This window comes from Mytilus californianus, unplaced genomic scaffold (genome assembly GCF_021869535.1).
Source record: "Mytilus californianus isolate M0D057914Y unplaced genomic scaffold, xbMytCali1.0.p SCAF_12, whole genome shotgun sequence".
Classification (NCBI taxonomy): domain Eukaryota; kingdom Metazoa; phylum Mollusca; class Bivalvia; order Mytilida; family Mytilidae; genus Mytilus; species Mytilus californianus.
The window spans coordinates 33,782,051-33,799,069 of NW_026262604.1; the positions used below are offsets into that span (position 1 = coordinate 33,782,051).

The 17,019-nt window shown below is 32.2% G+C and overlaps 1 long non-coding RNA gene across 1 annotated transcript; it reads left to right on the forward strand.

Moving 5' to 3' along the window:
* Nucleotides 1-944: 944 nt before the first annotated feature.
* LOC127721744 (uncharacterized) lies at nt 945-6,654 on the forward strand. Its single transcript, XR_007991422.1, has 3 exons — nt 945-1,332; nt 5,495-5,572; nt 6,192-6,654. It is a non-coding gene; the product is annotated as an uncharacterized LOC127721744 (long non-coding RNA).
* Nucleotides 6,655-17,019: the final 10,365 nt, after the last annotated feature.

Sequence of the window (17,019 nt, forward strand, 5' to 3'; positions counted from 1 at the left end):
CAGTTCCGAATAAGTAAATTCTTGAGTATACGCCAAGACGAGCATCAGATTTTCAACGTTTGTTTCATTTTGTAGACTACTAGTATGTACCTCAAATTTTTTAACTGAAAAAAAAAATGTCTTCATTGGGAACTGTCGAGCTGAAACCTACACTCTTTAGGTTAGCAGGGACAGTACTCTGTTTTTTAATTTTGTCATTTTTGCGCATGGGATCGTTAAAAACACTGTCAATGGTTCAAAGTATTGCTTGTCAAAGATATGTCTACTAAGTTAGCGAATGCTGCATTCGAATAGGGACTGCTCTATTCATTCTCAGAAATTTTGCAATCTTTTGAAATAGAAATTACCCTTTTCTGTTTAAAATAGATATTCTACATTATAAAGTGTCGACATTAAGTTAGTAATGGAACTTGAATTACTTTAAAAAGTTAATTTGTTTTAAGCCTTAAACAAAAGGTTGCCACATATGAAATATGATGGACACACCAACCTTTAAAGACAGGCCCCTTCAATGTTGCTTTATCCTTGGAAATCTTGAATATCTTCTCATTATCTATTGCTTTCCCTTAAAATAGCTGACAAAAATTTAAATTGTTCTGCTTTAAAACTCATCTATTCTTCTAGTTATTCAAAAATTATTAGAAGTTAAGCTTGTTCATGTCCAGCGGCACATATTACAGTGTTATCCGGATTCACCATTAAACGATGCGGGAAAATTGCTATTGTCAAATTCAATTTCAAATAAATAGATTCGTGTTTAACAAAACTATGATATGTGTGTGAAACGTCTAAGATATACAATGATTGATGTATTCATTGTTGGTCTTTAACGCCACTTTTATCATTATTTGCTATGTCTTGGCGCACAGCTTTTTTGTGTGTAGAAAGCTGGGACGCCCGGAGAGAACCACTGACCTTCGACAAGGAAACTGTCAATCTTTTTTTTTTTTTTTAATTAATCAATTTTATTGCACCTTTGCTGTTAACAATTTACTCAATCTACAGCTTCAATTAAGTATCCCTTTAAATTAGTTATTGAATATCTAGGGAAAGATATTCAATAAAGTATATCTATAAAGTAAGTTATATTAATACAGATCAATACATTAGAACAATTCTACATAATTTTTGTTTTTTTACCGGAATACGGTACGTTTCTTAACCTATACTGTATATGATTTTTTTATCAAAGCTTCACTGAACCGCGAAATTGATGATGTATTGATCTTTGATACTGAAAGCATGACTCTTCAGTCGACAATAGAATTTTGAACTTAAAACTTTTTGTTTTGTTTACAACACTGAATTATATAAGAAGTCTTGGATGATGAGGTAAAAATGTTTTTTTTTTTCACACATTATTTTTTAACAGTAAATGTTGATTTCTATGATAAAGCCGAAGATCGAAAGTTGATCGAAAGTACACGTGGTCTTCAAATTATACATGTATGCAGTAACGTTGCATTGTGTTGTGTATTCTGCTCGCTCTCCTGCTGATTATAATTTTGCATTGTGAACAGGAATAAACATATTTAATAACAATTCTAATTCAGTGTAGCTGCAAGGATTTGTATAGTGAGCTCACTATACAAATCCTTGGTAGCTGTAATAAATTATAAAAGAGTAAAATTGCAAATTTCAGTTAATGCACACCAATTGACTGGACACATGTGCAGTCATGTATTAATGAGGTCACAGCTAAGACTTGTATCTAATAATTGTCATTTCATTTAAAGGAATTCGAAATATTCCCTTGTTTTAAGTATTATTTTCTTGTTTTTTTTGCTTCTGATTTTATTTATGTTTATAATGTCCCAGATTTCATTTTTGAAGATTTTGAAGATATCAATGACCTTATCTTTCTTGTCAGACATATAATATGCTTTATAGATGGAAAAGAAAATTATAGTTAATAGATAGTTCATATCAAAATAAGCTTCATCATCAATTTTATAGCCAGTTACTAAACTTTCAAGACTAAGTATATGCTTATCAATTTTTAAAAATGCTAATAGCTGGTCAACTTTATGCCAATAATGAACATTATATGAACAGGAAAAAAAGAAGTGTTTATAATCATCATGTTGCTTACAATAGAAGCACAAACCACTTGGTACTATTTTCCATTTATAAAGTAATTCATTACAGGCTAATATATAATGTATTATTTTCCATTTAAACATTTTAAATTTGTTGTTTTCAAGGTAGTTAAAAATAAAGTTAAATGTGGACTTCAATTTTGTAGTCATTTTTTTATGAAGAATTCTTTCCCACATTAAAACTCCTGTCGGTTTATCATGTGTAAGTTGACTTTGCAAGAAAGTATATACTTCTTTGTTACTCATATCTGGTGAAATTTCATGTTTTAGTAGTATATTTAACTTCACTGATGTTTTTATGTTGACAACAGTTTTGTAAGAGCTTTCTTGTTTTAAAATATTTTGCCAGTGCTTTGGTATAGCTTTTTTAACTAATGAAAATTCTCTAATCCAATCTTGTTTATTCTTTAAATTTTTTAGTACAGTTTCTGATGAGATGTATCCGTTTTCATCTAATATATTATTGATGTACAAAATATAACTATTAATCCAGTTTTGAAAGAACAAACATTTCCCATTTTCTTTGATAAGATGATTTCCCCATATAAGTTGTTTTCTAACTTGAAGAAAGTTTCTTGGTATGATTGTTTGGCCTCCTTTTATTTCTACCCATGTTTTAATTAATTGTTTATAGAATTCAGGTAAAGATTTATAATCTATTTTATTAAGCAAATTAACATTTGTTAAATTCATTCTGAATAAAAGAAAATCTTTCCCAAATTTATCAAGGTAAAATCTTGGAATAATTTTCCAGTTATCATTTTCCTTTTTGATTAGTTTTAAAACCCATCTGATTTGTAATGATTTAAAATAGCAGTCTAAATCAATCATTTGTAATCCTCCCTCAAGATATGGTTTACATAATGTAGTACGTTTAACTTTATCTTTTTTTCCACTCCATATAAAATTATATATTAAATTCTTGAACTTTTGCTTTATTTCCTGTGTTATTATCATACTTGATGCAATGTATGTTAGGTTTGGTAAAATTAAAGACTTAACTACAGTTATCTTTCCTATTAATGTTAAGTTTCGTTTGTTCCATCCTTGAATTAATTTTTCACATTTGTCTATTTGCTTTTCTGTATTTAATTTATGACATTCTTGATAATTGTATCCAAAATATATTCCTAGACTTTTAATGTGGTCTTGTTTCCAGTTTATATTTTCAAATTTATCTTTTGAATGTTTAAGTTTCCCAAGCCACAAACCTTCTGTTTTATTTCTATTCAATTTAAGTCCAGAAAGGCTTCCAAAAGTTTCAATAATGTTAAGGGCTATACTTATTTCTTTGCGTGTTTTTAAAATCAATTGAGTATCGTCTGCCAACTGACATATTTTTAGCGAGCAAGATTTTCCATCTAATTTGATTTCAAATCCTTTTAGTTTGTTATTTTCCCTTAATTTAATTGCCATTATTTCAACAGATAAAACGAAAATTAAGGAGGATAACGGACACCCTTGTCTAATCCCACGGAATGTATTAAAGGGGGCAGACACCCATCCATTATTTAAAATACACCCTTTTATATCTGTATACATAGTTTCAACCCATTTAATGAATTCCTTTTTAAAACCTAATTTTTTTAAAGATTCAAACATAAAACACCACTCCAGTGAGTCGAAAGCTTTAGTAAAGTCTAAAAATAAAATTGCACCATCTACTTTAAATTTTTCAGAATAATCAATGATGTTTTGGATTTATCTAATATTAAATCCTATGTATCTGTTTTTTGTGTAACCTTTTTGATCAGAGTGAATTATTTTTGGAAGTACTGATTTTAATCTTTGCGCTAAGGCATAGGCTAATAATTTAACATCATAATTTAATAATGTGATAGGTCTATAGTTATCAAGGGAGAGTGGATCATTTTTTTTATACAAAAGAGATATAGCTCCAATTTTTTGGGAGTTGGTTAATTCACCTTTTTTAAAGCAATAATTGAAAACGGGTACTATCAAATCTTTAATTTGTTCCCAGAATTTTCTATAAAACTCAACATTTAGTCCGTCCAAACCTGGGGCTTTGTTCAGTTTCATTTTAAATATAGCCTCTGTGCATTCACTTATAGTAATTTTTCCTTCACATATATTGCTTTCATTTTCATTAATTTTTTTACATTCTTTAATAGTTTCAAAGTACTTTCTTACCTCTTCTGTGTCAGGTTTTGTTGAAGTATATAATTTAGTATAATAATTAACTTCTAGATTTATTATTTTGTTTTGGTCATATGTTACCTGTTTATTTTCATCATACAGTTGAGTTATAGTTTTTTTACTTTGCCTTGTTTTTTCTAGGCCAAGAAAAAAGGATGTGTTTTTCTCCCCTTCTTCTAGCCATTTCACACGTGATCTTATTTGATTTCCTTTAATTTTTTCATTATATAAGCTTGCTAATTGTTTTTCTATATTTTCTTTTAGGTTAATTTTCCTCTCATGTGTATTGCTGTCACAATCTATTTCAGCAGATAATGTTTTTAATGTGTTTTCTAAAATTTCAATATTATCTTTTTTAATATTTGCTTTTAATTTACAGTATTGAATGGTATAATCCCTTACCTCAACTTTAAAATTATCCCATAAAATATCTAGGTTTAGAGATGTTTCTGCTTTTGTTTTATATGTATTAATCAACTTTGAAATAATTTTTTGATACTGTTTATCATCTAGGATGCTACAGTTTAATTTCCAGTAACCTCGCCCTTTTGAGTTTCTATTTATGTTGATTTTTAATGAAACAGCGTAATGATCAGTGTGTTGAAGTACTATTGGTCTTATGTCGCATGAAATGCAATTTTTATTAACTTCATCACTTACTAAAAAATAATCAATTCTTGTAGATTCTGAAAAGTTTTTTCTTCTCCAGGTAAATTGGGTTTTATTTATGTTTTTGCCTCTCCAGACATCGGTTAGTTTTAGATTCTTAATCAATGTCTTGAGGTTATGAACTGGTTTATCAAATTTTTTATTTCCTAATTTTTTCTTGGTATCTTTTATAGATAATATGTCATTGAAGTCACCCCCAATTATTAACTGGCCAATACTATGATCTTCAATTAATTGTTTTACTGATTTAAAAAAAGTATTTCTTGTTTTACAATTATTAGGTGCATATAGGTTCACTAAGGTGTATATATTGTCATCTATTTCTATATTAACTATTATGAATCTACCTTCTGAGTCTTTATATTGGTCAATAAGCTTGTAGTTTAATCTGCTTTTTATCCATATAGCCACCCCTCTTGCATTACTTAACCCATTATTTAAAATTAATTCACCTTTGAATTCTTGTTTTAACTTTGATTCTAAGGTGTAAGTAAAATGAGTTTCTTGTAGGAATACTATATTACATTTTTGTTGATTAGCCCATTCAATAATTCTGTTTCTTTTTTCAGATTTTTGTAACCCGTTGGTATTTACGGTGCAGACATGGATACAGTTTTTATGTATCATATTGTATTATTATTAAGAAGGTGAGCTAGTATAATTAAGGAGTTCTGTTCAGTTTGAAAGTAAGTTGAACCTGTAAATCCACATGAATTTGAATTTAAGATTTTATCTTTATCCTTGCTTTGTTGGTTTTTTTTGTATGACATTTTTATCAATATTAGATTCTTTATATATGTACATCTATATACAACCATAATTATCATGATTATTAATGTGCAAACATTACACAACATATCAGTTACTGACCTCAATATATAGGTCGTGAATTGGGTCAACAATGTGACTTGAAATACAGACCCCTTTGTGTCCAAAAAAAAAATAGTTTGGACTCATTAAGTTTGTATACATACATGCAAATACAATCAATAGAAAAATATATACAAAGATGATTAATAGAAAAAAACATGACTTTAAACTAAACACTATATAAACAATATTGTTAAATGTTTTTACATGTACTATAAAAATACATACTGGACTATTATTTACATGGTATTTACAGAGCCAATGTTGCATAGTATTGTTGGCTACTTGATAAGCTAAGTGAAATACTAGTATGTTTATGATCAATATTTGTATTGTATGACTTATGATTGTTTTAGTGTCAATTATAATAATCGATCTATGTTTTGATTTTTGTAGGTGTACTTTATCCTTTTGAGGTTTGGTGTATGGATTCACAGATGATAATCCCATATCCGCTTTAACCAAAACTATTGAAGGATTTATTACAATTATATAGGAAAGAGTTAGTTTCCGACAAGCTTTTTGAAAACATATATGTGAAGTGAATGTACATATGCAGCTTTGCAATAAGTGATAAAAAAAGACACAAAGAATTTTAATAATAAAGAAAAGATCTAAAAATGTTGAGATTGTGCACACGCTGCTTACCACTGGATGTGAGAAATTGTACATAGTTACAAAAGGATTGTAAATTACTAATAAGAGAGGAGATATTTAGTTGTGATTATATAGACTGATAATTGAGTGATATAGAATTAAATGATGACTTATAGTTTTATGGTCTATTAATTTTGAATTGTGGTTAAATGATACCTGTAATGATAATAAAATATTAATTTAATACATCATTATATTCATATTGTTGTGTTTTTGATTCTTATACAAACACAGGTAAATTAACTACATGTATGTATATAATTAGGTATCAGTTGTTTTGGACCTCTTGGCAGTAGAATCACTCTCTTTGTCGTGAAGCTTCTCAGTTGGTGTTACTGGGGACTTCAGAAATGTAATACTAACAGGTTGTTTTGATGGAGTTTGAGATTTTTTGGTTGATTCTTGTGTGCTCTGATTACCGGACATGAATGAGGTTTTTTGAGCTTGACTGGGATCACCCTTTTTATTACTGTTCTTTTTTTTTTTTATTTTCTTTCGTTTTTGTGGATCAGCTACAGGATTGATAATAGATTGCGACTGTCCATTGTCATCTTCACATCCAGTAGTTGATGCACCTTCACGTTCAGTAAATGATGCGCCTTCATGACCGCTCACTCCGGTAGCTGATGCACTTTCACATGTTACATCATTGTTGGTTTGGACGGATATTTGTGTTGCATCAGTGCCAGTTTCAGATTCAGAAGTTTCATCATCCGCATCAATTGTTTCATTGTTTTCTTTATCTGATTGTTCGGGTACGTCTGAGAAAGTATCCTTGGTACAGGCATTTTGTTTGTGTCCTTCTTGTCCACATGATCTGCATACCCAATCATTGGTACAATCTTTTGTTTGGTGACCTTCTTTCAGACATTTCGAACATTTTTTTATTTTGAAAGTTGTTTTTAGGCTGATCACGATAGAGGATGGTGGCTCTATATTTGCCAATGAGAATGGATCTTGGGATGTGCTCTGTTAGCGGTCCATCACAAATGATGATCCTGTCTCCGGTTAGGCAGTTGGTCAGTTTGTAGTTATATCGTAATCGTTCTCTAAAGTTGCTCAAAATTGAGCAACCATATTTTTCCAACTCCCTAATAATTTGTCCGTCGTCTGCTGAAAGAGGTACGTCTTTTACTCTTATTCGTACATTGTTGATGTTTTCATGTGCAGTCACACGTGGATTTCTTGAGTAAGTCCAGACTGATTTACCACGAACTGTGATGCATTTGGATATAAGGATATCTCTTTCAGATTCGTCATCAAGGTAAATTCTCCATAAGCCTCGGATTCTTTGAAGGCCAATAATTGTTCTATCGGGTACAACTTCGCTGACAGCTTTGTACATTTCAGTGTGTGTCAGGTATAATTTCTTCAGAGTCTCTCAATCTTAGTCAATTAAGATTGGAGTCGAACCAAGCTACCTACCACGTGTAGAGTTCGAACTCTGAGATAAGCAATGAAGCAGTAATTTTCACCAATGAAAGAAACTTGTTTCTCACTTTATCCAGTTTTCGTTTGGTATATAGTTTTATTTTCTATTATTCAAATTGAAGAAACCAAGACGTTTTAAAAACGAATTGAAGAAAAAAAGGTAGCCAAGTGCATAGTTCTTTCAAACATATTATTTTATCGCTGAGATGCTGTCTCGTCATGCCAAGAAATTGCCTCCGTTGAAATTTTGCAAACATCCCATAGAGCAAATTACATGGATGATTAATATTGACCATTTGGTATATGGCCGTGTTCAAAGCGACACATACATGCAGGTCATAAATTAATTTGTTGAATGAAATCAAATCTTTAACTACTAATAGGTGCCGTAGGAGGTCCACCGGAATTTTTAGAGAGGATTTCTTGGCATGTAACAGATAGAAAACTCAGTGTTAGAATTTATAGAACAGACAAGGGGCAGTGGCAAATATTTCATGTATATTATGAACACAGAGAAGATTACCCCGGCACCCTTTGTACAAAAAAAAAAACCTTCTATTTCTTCTATGTGCCTTCGGACTTTATGTTTCGAATTGTAGTTTCACTTTCCATATTCGGTATTCATTCTAATGTAAGCTCCACGTGGCAAAAATCACGTGATGCAAGAATGTAGTATCTTGGAGTTAGGCTATTTCTTTCTTTTCGTGCGGGGACTCCAAGCAGACAACACGCATTTATATAACGGCACTGTAGATTTTCTTATTGAATAAAGAAAGTTCCCGGTCCGGTACATGAATAGATTGGTTAGAAAGCAAGGTTTTAATTTTAATTACATTGGAAAGCCTTATTTGAGGGTTGAAATTGGAGAGCACAAAAAAAAAAAAAGAAAGGGGGTGGGGTTGTTCCACAGGGAATATTATTATCATATGAACTCAACATTTGAAAGTTTTTTTTTTATTTAATAAAAAGAGAGAAAAACAAATGTAAGACAAATTGTGAATGGTCTTTCTTCCTTTCTCCTGTGAGGGAATCTCGCATATATCTGGTTTACCGTCAAACCGAGCACATGTCTTTTGGTTATTTCTGTCACTAGGTGGCTGTCTCATTGACGTTTACCCCATATTTTTTCATTGAAGCACAATGCACACGTACATGTTTTAGAACATGAAGTTAAGGTTTCATGTCATGAATAGTAAAGTAAAAAAAAAGCAAAAATGAGACTCAAAGAACAAAATAGAAAAAGACGAAATGATCTGATTTTCAAAAAATGACCTGTTTGGTCGCTCGTAATCGATTGTCTACAAATATAGTTCCTGTCATTTGTAATGAATGTAAACTTTAATATCTGTGGTTTTTTTTCATATCAAATTTTTTGGTTAAAATTATTAGTTATGTTATTTCTTTTATACTGGACTTTAAGATATTTTGTATTATGCTTTAGAACATTAGGGCATTGTGGGACTATGTGTCAAAGGTGTATGAAGAGCAACTCGTTCTATAAAAGCCGTGACTGGTTGCATGTGTCTTGTGACATCATTTCATGTCTAAGCAGTTCCGAATAAGTAAATTCTTGAGTATACGCCAAGACGAGCATCAGATTTTCAACGTTTGTTTCATTTTGTAGACTATGTACCTCAAATTTTTTAACTGAAAAAAAAATGTCTTCATTGGGAACTGTCGAGCTGAAACCTACACTCTTTAGGTTAGCAGGGACAGTACTCTGTTTTTTAATTTTGTCATTTTTGCGCATGGGATCGTTAAAAACACTGTCAATGGTTCAAAGTATTGCTTGTCAAAGACATGTCTACTAAGTTAGCGAATGCTGCATTCGAATAGGGACTGCTCTATTCATTCTCAGAAATTTTGCAATCTTTTGAAATAGAAATTACCCTTTTCTGTTTAAAATAGATATTCTACATTATAAAGTGTCGACATTAAGTTAGTAATGGAACTTGAATTACTTTGAAAAGTTTAATTTGTTTTAAGCCTTAAACAAAAGGTTGCCACATATGAAATATGATGGACACACCAACCTTTAAAGACAGGCCCCTTCAATGTTGCCTTTTCCTTGGAAATCTTGAATATCTTCTCATTATCTATTGCTTTCCCTTAAATAGCTGACAAAAATTTAAATTGTTCTGCTTTAAAACTCATCTATTCTTCTAGTTATTCAAAAATTATTAGAAGTTAAGCTTGTTCATGTCCAGCGGCACATATTACAGTGTTATCCGGATTCACCATTATACGATGCGGGAAAATTGCTATTGTCAAATTCAATTTCAAATAAATAGATTCGTGTTTAACAAAACTATGATATGTGTGTGAAACGTCTAAGATATACAATGATTGATGTATTCATTGTTGGTCTTTAACGCCACTTTTATCATTATTTGCTATGTCTTGGCGCACAGCTTTTTTGTGTGTAGAAAGCTGGGACGCCCGGAGAGAACCACTGACCTTCGACAAGGAAACTGTCAATCTTAGTCAATTAAGATTGGAGTCGAACCAAGCTACCTACCACGTGTAGAGTTCGAACTCTGAGATAAGCAATGAAGCAGTAATTTTCACCAATGAAAGAAACTTGTTTCTCACTTTATCCAGTTTTCGTTTGGTATATAGTTTTATTTTCTATTATTCAAATTGAAGAAACCAAGACGTTTTAAAAACGAATTGAAGAAAAAAAGGTAGCCAGGTGCATAGTTCTTTCAAACATATTATTTTATCGCTGAGATGCTGTCTCGTCATGCCAAGAAATTGCCTCCGTTGAAATTTTGCAAACATCCCATAGAGCAAATTACATGGATGATTAATACTGACCATTTGGTATATGGCCGTGTTCTAAGCGACACATACATGCAGGTCATAAATTAATTTGTTGAATGAAATCAAATCTTAAACTACTAATAGGTGCCGTAGGAGGTCCACCGGAATTTTTAGAGAGGATTTCTTGGCATGTAACAGATAGAAAACTCAGTGTTAGAATTTATAGAACAGACAAGGGGCAGTGGCAAATATTTCATGTATATTATGAACACAGAGAAGATTACCCCGGCACCCTTTGTAAAAAAAAAAAACCTTCTATTTCTTCTATGTGCCTTCGGACTTTATGTTTCGAATTGTAGTTTCACTTTCCATATTCGGTATTCATTCTAATGTAAGCTCCACGTGGCAAAAATCACGTGATGCAAGAATGTAGTATCTTGGAGTTAGGCTATTTCTTTCTTTTCGTGCGGGGACTCCAAGCAGACAACACGCATTTATATAACGGCACTGTAGATTTTCTTATTGAATAAAGAAAGTTCCCGGTCCGGTACATGAATAGATTGGTTAGAAAGCAAGGTTTTAATTTTAATTACATTGGAAAGCCTTATTTGAGGGTTGAAATTGGAGAGCACAAAAAAAAAAAAGAAAGGGGGTGGGGTTGTTCCACAGGGAATATTATTATCATATGAACTCAACATTTGAAAGTTTTTTTTTTATTTAATAAAAAGAGAGAAAAACAAATGTAAGACAAATTGTGAATGGTCTTTCTTCCTTTCTCCTGTGAGGGAATCTCGCATATATCTGGTTTACCGTCAAACCGAGCACATGTCTTTTGGTTATTTCTGTCACTAGGTGGCTGTCTCATTGACGTTTACCCCATATTTTTTCATTGAAGCACAATGCACACGTACATGTTTTAGAACATGAAGTTAAGGTTTCATGTCATGAATAATAAAGTAAAAAAAAAGCAAAAATGAGACTCAAAGAACAAAATAGAAAAAGACGAAATGATCTGATTTTCAAAAAATGACCTGTTTGGTCGCTCGTAATCGATTGTCTACAAATATAGTTCCTGTCATTTGTAATGAATGTAAACTTTAATATCTGTGGTTTTTTTTCATATCAAATTTTTTGGTTAAAATTATTAGTTATGTTATTTCTTTTATACTGGACTTTAAGATATTTTGTATTATGCTTTAGAACATTAGGGCATTGTGGGACTATGTGTCAAAGGTGTATGAAGAGCAACTCGTTCTATAAAAGCCGTGACTGGTTGCATGTGTCTTGTGACATCATTTCATGTCTAAGCAGTTCCGAATAAGTAAATTCTTGAGTATACGCCAAGACGAGCATCAGATTTTCAACGTTTGTTTCATTTTGTAGACTACTGTGGATTCATTTATTTTCGTGGGTACCAATTTTCGTGGATTGAGGAAAACTTGCATTTTCGTGGATATTTGAATTCGTGCTTTTGTCTATCTCTGCACACAAAGCCCATAGAAATTTAGTCATTCGTTGAACATTTGAATTCGTGGTTCACCTGTACCAACGAAAACCACGAAAATTGGTATCCAACGAATAATAATGAATCCACAGTATGTACCTCAAATTTTTTAACTGAAAAAAAAATGTCTTCATTGGGAACTGTCGAGCTGAAACCTACACTCTTTAGGTTAGCAGGGACAGTACTCTGTTTTTTAATTTTGTCATTTTTGCGCATGGGATCGTTAAAAACACTGTCAATGGTTCAAAGTATTGTTTGTCAAAGCTTTATATGTCTACTAAGTTAGCGAATGCTGCATTCGAATAGGGACTGCTCTATTCATTCTCAGAAATTTTGCAATCTTTTGAAATAGAAATTACCCTTTTCTGTTTAAAATAGATATTCTACATTATAAAGTGTCGACATTAAGTTAGTAATGGAACTTGAATTACTTTAAAAAGTTAATTTGTTTTAAGCCTTAAACAAAAGGTTGCCACATATGAAATATGATGGACACACCAACCTTTAAAGACAGGCCCCTTCAATGTTGCCTTTTCCTTGGAAATCTTGAATATCTTCTCATTATCTATTGCTTTCCCTTAAAATAGCTGACAAAAATTTAAATTGTTCTGCTTTAAAACTCATCTATTCTTCTAGTTATTCAAAAATTATTAGAAGTTAAGCTTGTTCATGTCCAGCGGCACATATTACAGTGTTATCCGGATTCACCATTAAACGATGCGGGAAAATTGCTATTGTCAAATTCAATTTCAAATAAATAGATTCGTGTTTAACAAAACTATGATATGTGTGTGAAACGTCTAAGATATACAATGATTGATGTATTCATTGTTGGTCTTTAACGCCACTTTTATCATTATTTGCTATGTCTTGGCGCACAGCTTTTTTGTGTGTAGAAAGCTGGGACGCCCGGAGAGAACCACTGACCTTCGACAAGGAAACTGTCAATCTTAGTCAATTAAGATTGGAGTCGAACCAAGCTACCTACCACGTGTAGAGTTCGAACTCTGAGATAAGCAATGAAGCAGTAATTTTCACCAATGAAAGAAACTTGTTTCTCACTTTATCCAGTTTTCGTTTGGTATATAGTTTTATTTTCTATTATTCAAATTGAAGAAACCAAGACGTTTTAAAAACGAATTGAAGAAAAAAAGGTAGCCAAGTGCATAGTTCTTTCAAACATATTATTTTATCGCTGAGATGCTGTCTCGTCATGCCAAGAAATTGCCTCCGTTGAAATTTTGCAAACATCCCATAGAGCAAATTACATGGATGATTAATATTGACCATTTGGTATATGGCCGTGTTCAAAGCGACACATACATGCAGGTCATAAATTAATTTGTTGAATGAAATCAAATCTTTAACTACTAATAGGTGCCGTAGGAGGTCCACCGGAATTTTTAGAGAGGATTTCTTGGCATGTAACAGATAGAAAACTCAGTGTTAGAATTTATAGAACAGACAAGGGGCAGTGGCAAATATTTCATGTATATTATGAACACAGAGAAGATTACCCCGGCACCCTTTGTAAAAAAAAAAACCTTCTATTTCTTCTATGTGCCTTCGGACTTTATGTTTCGAATTGTAGTTTCACTTTCCATATTCGGTATTCATTCTAATGTAAGCTCCACGTGGCAAAAATCACGTGATGCAAGAATGTAGTATCTTGGAGTTAGGCTATTTCTTTCTTTTCGTGCGGGGACTCCAAGCAGACAACACGCATTTATATAACGGCACTGTAGATTTTCTTATTGAATAAAGAAAGTTCCCGGTCCGGTACATGAATAGATTGGTTAGAAAGCAAGGTTTTAATTTTAATTACATTGGAAAGCCTTATTTGAGGGTTGAAATTGGAGAGCACAAAAAAAAAAAAAAGAAAGGGGGTGGGGTTGTTCCACAGGGAATATTATTATCATATGAACTCAACATTTGAAAGTTTTTTTTTTATTTAATAAAAAGAGAGAAAAACAAATGTAAGACAAATTGTGAATGGTCTTTCTTCCTTTCTCCTGTGAGGGAATCTCGCATATATCTGGTTTACCGTCAAACCGAGCACATGTCTTTTGGTTATTTCTGTCACTAGGTGGCTGTCTCATTGACGTTTACCCCATATTTTTTCATTGAAGCACAATGCACACGTACATGTTTTAGAACATGAAGTTAAGGTTTCATGTCATGAATAGTAAAGTAAAAAAAAAGCAAAAATGAGACTCAAAGAACAAAATAGAAAAAGACGAAATGATCTGATTTTCAAAAAATGACCTGTTTGGTCGCTCGTAATCGATTGTCTACAAATATAGTTCCTGTCATTTGTAATGAATGTAAACTTTAATATCTGTGGTTTTTTTTCATATCAAATTTTTTGGTTAAAATTATTAGTTATGTTATTTCTTTTATACTGGACTTTAAGATATTTTGTATTATGCTTTAGAACATTAGGGCATTGTGGGACTATGTGTCAAAGGTGTATGAAGAGCAACTCGTTCTATAAAAGCCGTGACTGGTTGCATGTGTCTTGTGACATCATTTCATGTCTAAGCAGTTCCGAATAAGTAAATTCTTGAGTATACGCCAAGACGAGCATCAGATTTTCAACGTTTGTTTCATTTTGTAGACTATGTACCTCAAATTTTTTAACTGAAAAAAAAATGTCTTCATTGGGAACTGTCGAGCTGAAACCTACACTCTTTAGGTTAGCAGGGACAGTACTCTGTTTTTTAATTTTGTCATTTTTGCGCATGGGATCGTTAAAAACACTGTCAATGGTTCAAAGTATTGCTTGTCAAAGACATGTCTACTAAGTTAGCGAATGCTGCATTCGAATAGGGACTGCTCTATTCATTCTCAGAAATTTTGCAATCTTTTGAAATAGAAATTACCCTTTTCTGTTTAAAATAGATATTCTACATTATAAAGTGTCGACATTAAGTTAGTAATGGAACTTGAATTACTTTGAAAAGTTTAATTTGTTTTAAGCCTTAAACAAAAGGTTGCCACATATGAAATATGATGGACACACCAACCTTTAAAGACAGGCCCCTTCAATGTTGCCTTTTCCTTGGAAATCTTGAATATCTTCTCATTATCTATTGCTTTCCCTTAAAATAGCTGACAAAAATTTAAATTGTTCTGCTTTAAAACTCATCTATTCTTCTAGTTATTCAAAAATTATTAGAAGTTAAGCTTGTTCATGTCCAGCGGCACATATTACAGTGTTATCCGGATTCACCATTATACGATGCGGGAAAATTGCTATTGTCAAATTCAATTTCAAATAAATAGATTCGTGTTTAACAAAACTATGATATGTGTGTGAAACGTCTAAGATATACAATGATTGATGTATTCATTGTTGGTCTTTAACGCCACTTTTATCATTATTTGCTATGTCTTGGCGCACAGCTTTTTGTGTGTAGAAAGCTGGGACGCCCGGAGAGAACCACTGACCTTCGACAAGGAAACTGTCAATCTTAGTCAATTAAGATTGGAGTCGAACCAAGCTACCTACCACGTGTAGAGTTCGAACTCTGAGATAAGCAATGAAGCAGTAATTTTCACCAATGAAAGAAACTTGTTTCTCACTTTATCCAGTTTTCGTTTGGTATATAGTTTTATTTTCTATTATTCAAATTGAAGAAACCAAGACGTTTTAAAAACGAATTGAAGAAAAAAAGGTAGCCAGGTGCATAGTTCTTTCAAACATATTATTTTATCGCTGAGATGCTGTCTCGTCATGCCAAGAAATTGCCTCCGTTGAAATTTTGCAAACATCCCATACAGCAAATTACATGGATGATTAATACTGACCATTTGGTATATGGCCGTGTTCTAAGCGACACATACATGCATGTCATAAATTAATTTGTTGAATGAAATCAAATCTTAAACTACTAATAGGTGCCGTAGGAGGTCCACCGGAATTTTTAGAGAGGATTTCTTGGCATGTAACAGATAGAAAACTCAGTGTTAGAATTTATAGAACAGACAAGGGGCAGTGGCAAATATTTCATGTATATTATGAACACAGAGAAGATTACCCCGGCACCCTTTGTAAAAAAAAAAAACCTTCTATTTCTTCTATGTGCCTTCGGACTTTATGTTTCGAATTGTAGTTTCACTTTCCATATTCGGTATTCATTCTAATGTAAGCTCCACGTGGCAAAAATCACGTGATGCAAGAATGTAGTATCTTGGAGTTAGGCTATTTCTTTCTTTTCGTGCGGGGACTCCAAGCAGACAACACGCATTTATATAACGGCACTGTAGATTTTCTTATTGAATAAAGAAAGTTCCCGGTCCGGTACATGAATAGATTGGTTAGAAAGCAAGGTTTTAATTTTAATTACATTGGAAAGCCTTATTTGAGGGTTGAAATTGGAGAGCACAAAAAAAAAAGAAAGGGGGTGGGGTTGTTCCACAGGGAATATTATTATCATATGAACTCAACATTTGAAAGTTTTTTTTTTATTTAATAAAAAGAGAGAAAAACAAATGTAAGACAAATTGTGAATGGTCTTTCTTCCTTTCTCCTGTGAGGGAATCTCGCATATATCTGGTTTACCGTCAAACCGAGCACATGTCTTTTGGTTATTTCTGTCACTAGGTGGCTGTCTCATTGACGTTTACCCCATATTTTTTCATTGAAGCACAATGCACACGTACATGTTTTAGAACATGAAGTTAAGGTTTCATGTCATGAATAATAAAGTAAAAAAAAAGCAAAAATGAGACTCAAAGAACAAAATAGAAAAAGACGAAATGATCTGATTTTCAAAAAATGACCTGTTTGGTCGCTCGTAATCGATTGTCTACAAATATAGTTCCTGTCATTTGTAATGAATGTAAACTTTAATATCTGTGGTTTTT